A 7,925-nucleotide genomic window follows, 5' to 3' on the forward strand; every position below is an offset into this window, starting at 1 on the left:
GTCTGTTACTGTCCTCTGCATAACAGTCCTGGGCCTTGGAAATTGGGAATCACCTTGCCCTGCCTCTCTCTCTCCTTCATGTCAGTTAATCTTCCCCCACTGTCCTGAGCAAATACTCCCATTACAGATGATTTGCTTCAAAGTCTATATTCCATGATTAACCGCTTTAAGAAATCTGAACTAAGTATTTTAATGTTTAGCACAGCACTCCTCTTTTAGGTGTTGGGCCTGGGCCCCCTTTCTCACTGGCTTCAGTAGCTGTACCATCACGAGCAAGTTGCTTACTAAAGTGGAACTAATAACGCATTCCACAGAAGTTAGTTGACAAAACTCAGGGAAATAATGCACAGAAAATGCTTAGTTCATTGGCTAGTACACAGTAAGTCTTTAATAAATGTTAGTTTAATTTTACATCAGTAACTTATCTGCTTGATTATCAAATCCATAGACTTAGATGTCGGGCTGTTATAAACTTGGGGAATTACCACGGACTGGAGAGTTGGCCTCTTGTGTCTTTAAAACTCACGTGACATCTAAGTTAAGATTTAATATTGGTTGACACCAAGCCTGATTCTTTTTGATACCTGAATCACTTCCTAATAACATGATGAGCACCAACAGAACCCTAGCACCTTGGAAAGGTTTAAGTGGACAGAGGTTAAAAAGATCCAAGAAATGTCTCCTTCATGATTAATTTTACTTACAGATTTGGGCTTTCTAGGGTAAGTCTTTGCAAATGCTTGTCTCACTTATTGCTAAATGTTAACATTTTCTTTAACCCATCTGGAGGAGGGTGAGAGTTGAGAGTGTCCCTGATCAAATCCAGAAGAGACTATTAGGATGTAGTCCAAAACACGAGATTCAAAGAAAGGGTTGATGCTGCAGGATCGTGGTTACAGTGAGATGATGTTCAGGAAGCAGCTGAGATTCATTGCTATGAGCAGCCTCACTTTGAGCTGGGTCCTGATTTGGGCAGGGAGCTCAGAAAAAGGAGCTGATTAAGAGATGCAAGAAGGGAGAGTTTCAGGAACACAATCACACGCATCCTATGTGTTGGGGACAGCTTGGTTTACACCCACATCTCAGAGAGGGCTTTGCTTGAAGAAGGTATGCTATTGTGTGCTGAACTGGGAATGGGGAAAACATTGGCCTAAATTACACTTGTACTTTCCAAAGCATTAGCCATCAAGTGAAAATTTTATAAGACTCTCCAGGGTACTTCACATAGTTGAAGCACACTACATTGAGTGTGCTAGGAAAGCACCTTAGTTCCCTGTGCTGTTGAAGTTTCTGCAGTCTCTAAGTTCAGAGGTACTAATGAAGGCTGTCCCGACACAGGGATCATGGATCTTGCTCATACATGCACAAATGTGGCTAAGAGCAATCAACCAGGCCCGACTGCCTTTCTTTACTTCCCCCCTCCCTCCCTCCTTTTTTCTCTCCTTTCCTCATGCAAATATCAAGCAGTTTTGCTCATTCTTTAGTTCTGGATCCTCTACAGATTTTCAAGTATATCTGAAATGCATCCCAATGATGAAAATCTTAACAGCAGAAAACACTTAACATGGGATATTTATTGAGATAAGATGAAAAAGATGTTTCTTAATTTTATTTTTAAAATAGTATAAAATCTATGTACACAAGGCTATACTAGATAAGTAGAGAGAATGATGGGTTGATCTAACTGTAGCTGTAGAATCAGAAGGAAAATATTTCTTTTTTAGGGTGATTTCTCAGAATAAGCCTTATACTTTCCAGTGTTCACCAAAAACGCAGACAAAATTACAAGGTTGACCCTTTTTTTCAATCTATTGCCTCTCACTATATAGGCGTTGCCAGAAGAGGAAGCATGTTGGTTCAAACTTTCAAAAAAAAAACCTATTTCTGAAGGGAAGTTGTACTCTAAATGATTATTAGATGTTAAATTAGATTATTATTATTATTAGATGTTAGATTAGTAGATGTTCTTTCTAGCAAAACCTTGGGAAACAGGATAAAATTTATGATTTGCAGGTAAAATACCAAGAGGGTAGAATTGCCTACTCACCGGCATCAAATCCTAGTTTTGATGAAAGGCTCCTTTCAAAGTCTCAGGGTCTCATTTCCTAGACTTGGAGCGTGCCAGAGCTGGAAGGACCTTGGATGGTCACTAGTCTCAACCTCTAGTTTTACACTGGGGATCTAGGACCCCCAAGAGAGATAAGTGACTTGTACAAGATCCCCAGTTAGTATTATAATTAGCAGAGCCAGGATTGGAAGGGTGTTCTCCTGAGTCCGGGCTGAATGCTTTTTCCGCTACAACATTGCATCTTCTCTTGACAGAAATGGAACCTGCATCAGAAGAAGTCTCCTGAGAGATGCCATGTGGGTTTTTTTTAAAGTGTGATGCATTTTTTAATCCACTTTGAGAAAAATGCTGCCAAACTCTTCTCTAGGGAGTAGAGCCTCTATAAGGGGAGGAGGAGATCACAATGAATAATCATTCCTTTAACACCTAGACTGCATCCCAAAGGCCACAGCCACCCTGGGGAAGATGATCAGATGTGGAGCATCTGAACTGGGTGAGGGAGAAAAAGACACAGAGAAAAGTGGAGGAACTTAGCAGTCAAGGGATATTGGGGTAGAACTGAAAAGTGAGCAAGACTAGAGAATGGAAGAGGTATAGGTAGTAGAAGAGAGGCTCAGATCTTCTCTCTCTATTAGAAATATAGTATTTTCTTTATACATATGAAATGCTTTGTGACAGCCAATGAGAGCCCAATAAAGAACTAGATAGATGCCTTTTGGCTATGCTAGAGTATTGGGAATCCAGTATCTACGTATGAAATGCTTTGTTACAGCCAATGAGAGTCCAATAAAGAACTAGATAGATGCCTTTTGGCTATGCTGGTATTGGGAATCCAGCATCTTTTTATGTGTGTGTACTTTTTAAATTCACTAAACCCTTGGGGAGTAGGAGACAGTCTGGGAGAATACAGGAGTCAGGATAGGGGTCAGATGAAAAGAAAAGCATCAAGAGGTGAATAGAACTGAAACATAATGATGGGGTGGGACCAGTGCAAAGTGCTTTGTGCCGAGATCAGTGGTGAAATGTTGATCAGTTTCCTTAAGACTGATAAATTCTGAGGATTTCTCCCTTTGTTTTAGAATAATTTCAATTAGGTTTCCCTTGGTTTACAAAAAAAAAATAAAAAGTAGTTTTAAATTAATCTAAGCCTACAGAATGAGTCTAGGTATGCCAAACTTGGTACATCAAAGTTCCCCCATAAGACTTTTAAAAATCGCTGTATTTTCCAGATAGTATTCATTATTACAATATCTAGCATATTTCTATACCTGTAGTAGGTGCTGTGTAGATAAGATGCTTTAGGAGCCACCCAATTGTTTGTTAATGAACTTAAGATAGTATACGTGCAATACCAAGTTACTGCTATGCGCATATTCAAGAAGCATTTTTTTCCCGTGTTTTCTTCTCTAAACACAGTCTCAGAATATAAGAAATCTGATGAGATCTCACATCTAATTGATTTGTTTTTCTTTCTTTTCCCATCAACGTTGAGAAGGATCTTTTCAGCTATTCCCAGGAATCACGTGTCTTGATACTTCTTAAATTTTCCTCTGCACTACCTGACCACAAAACAACGCAATGATGGGAACACGTTCTTTCTTTGAATGAAATTCACATTTATTCTGAGAGCAAGATTTCGGGGGTTTGCCTGCGACCCTAATGATGAATCCAAAGACTGGGCAAGAGAAAATAAAAGACAGGTCTTGCTTAAGGGTCTTTCTTACATTCTTGAATGCAGACCATCTGGGTCCCTCCACAGAGAACTGCCTGCTGCCTCTGGAGAAGACAGCTCCAGCAACCACAGGTGCCTGCAGGTTCCTCAGACTTCCAGAGTGTTCCAGGGAAGGGCCTGCAGCTGATGTTGAACTGCAAGAGCAGTCCTGAGTTCCAACCACATTTTCAGTTATGACTTCTTCAAAAGAGAGCATCTGAAAAACACAAGATCGTTTCTACTCACATGAAAACACATTCAACAGAGAAAAGAGAAAACCGCTGTCCAGAGACGTACTTAATTTCCATCCTACATTCGGACAAACCCATTAACACTGCAGGTGGCTTGCAAGGATAGGCCCCCAGGCTGAGACAAGTCTACCGCTGAGATTTTAAAAGTTACCACATTGCGGCCGGGCGCGGTGACTCACGCCTGTAATCCCAGCACTTTGGGAGGTTGATAGGGGCGGATCACGAGGTCAGGAGATGGAGACCATCCTGGCTAACACGGTAAAACCCCCTCTCTACTAAAAATACAAAAAAACTAGCCGGGCGAGGTGGCGGTGCCTATAGTCCCAGCTACTGGGGAGGCTGAGGCAGGAGAATGGCGGGAACCCGGGAGGCGGAGCCTGCAGTGAACTGAGATCCGGCCACTGCACTCCAGCCTGGGCCAAGTTACCATATCTTCTCACAGTGAGGACTTTTCTAGGGAAAAAAAATGTAAAGGGGGCATCATATTTCATCCAGATGAAATACAATTCTAGGCAAAATTTTTTTATTTAAAATTCAGTCATGATAAATTTTACTTTGTTTCTTTTATTTCTAGTACGTAGTTCTGAATAGAAAATTTTATCATTTTCAAATACGACTTTTAAAACAATCCTAACAGGTACTGTCGCATTATTATTATTATTATTATTCAAATTTCAGGAAATGTACTTCTGTATTGTTTATTTGGAGTAGCCTAAATGTGTACCATCCTTGAAAAGACTGCTATGTTTTGTTATCCATTTGAATTAAAGTGTTTAGAATTCAGTATCACCAGCAGCAAATGACCTTTTTAAATACACCTAATTTACTGAGTCCATTAGGTTTATGATAATAAATAAATCCTCTGCAATGCTTCATAATAACAATAATGCCTTTCAAATGATTCTGCACTTAATGGCCAATTTCAGAGCATTAAATGTTGTTAACAATCAATTTACTGGATATTATTGTGCTTCAGTTTATAAATATCAAATTATATAGGTCATAGTATTACCTTTGCAGGCCAGTTGCAGGATTTATATCGATGTCCTGTAGAATAATTGCCAGACATTTTATCATGCTGTTTCTTTAAAGAAGTCTGATTCTCGGCAGGTTCCTAGGCTTTTGCACTGACACTTTTCCCTAACTTTTTCCCCCTCAGGATCAGGTAATTAAAAGGGTATTGATGCAAAGGGAAGCCGAGCACCACATGGCTTGGCAAAGTGTTTCCATAAAGTTCTGTCCTGTAGCTGTGGATACAAACTCAAGCTGGTCATGTGCAGAACTCCAGCATGTCGAGCCCACTACCCCTCGGCACAGCCAAATGTTTCAGCAGCTGCCCTTTTGTCCTGTTTCTTAAATAAACAAAGAACAGATACAAATTAATGACCTAAATTTATGGCAAAACACACTGCCTTCCCAGAGCAAATAGCCTTAAAAGAACAGATGCTAAAATAACATTTCTTACCCACAGACCCCCAGAGAAGACACGTCTGTAAGCACGTTAGTTCATATTCTATAGAAACTAATAATTTGTAGAAATGTAATCGCATTGTGCAATGTCACGCTTAGGCCGACTTCACGAGCTTCCAGGCATGGGCAGAGGGCACTCACATGGTTTGTTCCACGATCCGCCGCTCCATTCTGCTCCAGGATCTTAAATCACTTTATTTCACCTTTGCATTTTATTAGGCTTTTTTTGCCCTGAAAGATCCAAAGATCATGTTTCTAGGATTTTAAATCATACCTGATGATGGGAGTTGATTGACATGATCGCTACTATGATTTCTAAAGAATGTCAGGAATGTCAGGAAATCTTCTTTGTTTTGCTCTGAACCGCAGGACAGAATTGTAGAAAAATGGGGTTGTTCTTGTTTAACTCAGTTCAAAATTTGCTTTCTGCTTTTTTTTTTGTCTTAGTTTTTGTTTTAGCCAATGCCAACTACACATAACAAAAAGCCGATGGAAACAATGAAAACCTCGCTGCCGACTTTGCATCCAGAGCCTTAGCAGTAGCTTCATCATTTATGGCACATGGGGAGGAAGCTAGGTCACCTCCAGGCAGGCATTATAATGAAAAGGTACAGTATGTTCATTGGCCACACGTTGCGCATTCTCTTTATCCCACACTGTACAATATTTCCCATCTTATTCAATAATTTAATATACATTTTCTTGTCAAGCTTCTTGGCAGCAGGCTATGCAGCTTGCAAGATGGACCGAGAATGCCACAGGTGGGCTGATTAGCGGGTGGCATTTCTGAATTCTAACAAGCTGTTAGCATTATGTCTGTTTGCTTTAGGTACAGATGTGAAATGATTTGACAGTAGATTTCAGAAGTGTGTGAGTACATTTTTGTATGTCAAACTATGGAAACACGGGGTTTTAAAAATTTCACACATTGATGGGATGTATTGTATTTATTAATTTCAGAAAGTATATGCCACTGACATGGCATAAAAATTAAAAAGCAGTCTCCATAATGTATAAAATGAACAGATTGAATAAACATCCCACTCCCAGTTAATCAGAAAGTCTTATCTCGCGCTTCAGAAGAAGTCAGAGGTTGGAATAGCTCAGCCAGAAAATAAGAGTCTTTGGAAAGTTTGTTTTAATTGGTCTTATAGTATGATGGTGATTAAAAAAAAAAAGACAGAAAGAGAAAAGAAGCAAAAGGGAAAAACAACCACCACACATAACAAACGGCAAGCAGAATGCTGGCCGGTCACATTAAGTGACATCTGCCCTTGTCTAAAATTTCAAAGGTGATTTCAGGATGGATAAAGGAAAGTCTGCCTAACATACAAAAGGGAAATTTAAAATAGATCTTAGAAATTTAAATTTCGGTATATGCCAAGGCTACATTGCAGACGTGAAAACTGAGAGACACCCAAAAGTTAGAGCGCGAACTGACTGGCATCTAAAGGTCATTCCAGGTAACTCGGGGGAAGAAGCCCTTTCTTTCTTTCTCAGGACGGCTCAGCCATGAAGCAGGAGGGACTCAAAGGGAAATACTCGAGCTCAGGCTTACAGGGACAATTCCGCTTTGAGGCTATGGCAGAGGATTTGGATGGTTCCGCGGTACTGCAATGCATTCTGTTTCCCAGCCCTTGGGGAATCCATCATCACAAAATCCATCCCCGCCTCGACCTGTGGCAGAAGCCTTACAGTAGCTGTAGATGGGAGGATGCCTCCATCCTTCTTTGGGAGGATCTGAGAAGTCCCTCAATCACATTGTAATGGGTCAGAAGGAAGACCTGAGCATAGCAGACCCCAGAGTTAACCCCAATGGCATACCCAGGAAGCTCTGGGTGGGCAGCAGGGATCCCCCAAAGGGACATGGGCACATGGGTCAGAATTCTGTTGCCATCAGGCACAAGAGATGGGGGCTTCAGGATGGAACAGGATGGAAGTGCCGGGCAGCGCATCTGTCGTCAGGCGTAAGGAGTCATCACAGTCGGTACCAGGCAACATGAAAGAGGCTCAGATTTTTGTCTCCATCATTACCGTGGACTGTAAGAGGGCTAAATGATCTTAAAGTATAGCTAATACGGCACTCTGAATTTACAGATGAAAACCATGGCTTAGAGAGGGAAAGTGTCAAATCACTTTACAAGCAGGGCTGCATTTGTTCATCGCAGCAGTGCTATGAGGTGAACAGAGAAAGCATGCTTCCCAGGTGAGTAAATAGACTTGGGGTGAGCCGTTTGCTCACGGTCACACAGCTGGGCTTCTAAAGCCTGAGTCCACCACTGCAAAGTGGTCACTAAAGTATCTTTTTAATAATCACATTCATCTGATAAATATTTCCTGGGCATTGACTTTGTGTCGGACACTGTTCTAGGTACCGAGAATGAGCAGGGAATAACATAGACAAAATTCCTGCCCGTGGGGATTC

At 41.0% G+C, this 7,925-nt stretch overlaps 1 long non-coding RNA gene across 1 annotated transcript; it reads right to left on the minus strand.

Moving 5' to 3' along the window:
• Positions 1-3,898: 3,898 nt before the first annotated feature.
• Positions 3,899-5,895, minus strand: LOC139356411 (uncharacterized). Its single transcript, XR_011608249.1, has 3 exons — positions 5,775-5,895; positions 5,043-5,382; positions 3,899-3,996 (listed from the first exon to the last, which is right to left on the minus strand). It is a non-coding gene; the product is annotated as an uncharacterized lncRNA (long non-coding RNA).
• Between the last annotated feature and the right edge of the window lie 2,030 nt (positions 5,896-7,925).

The sequence above is a fragment of the Macaca nemestrina genome, chromosome 1, assembly GCF_043159975.1.
Source record: "Macaca nemestrina isolate mMacNem1 chromosome 1, mMacNem.hap1, whole genome shotgun sequence".
In the NCBI taxonomy this organism is placed as follows: Eukaryota; Metazoa; Chordata; class Mammalia; order Primates; family Cercopithecidae; genus Macaca; species Macaca nemestrina.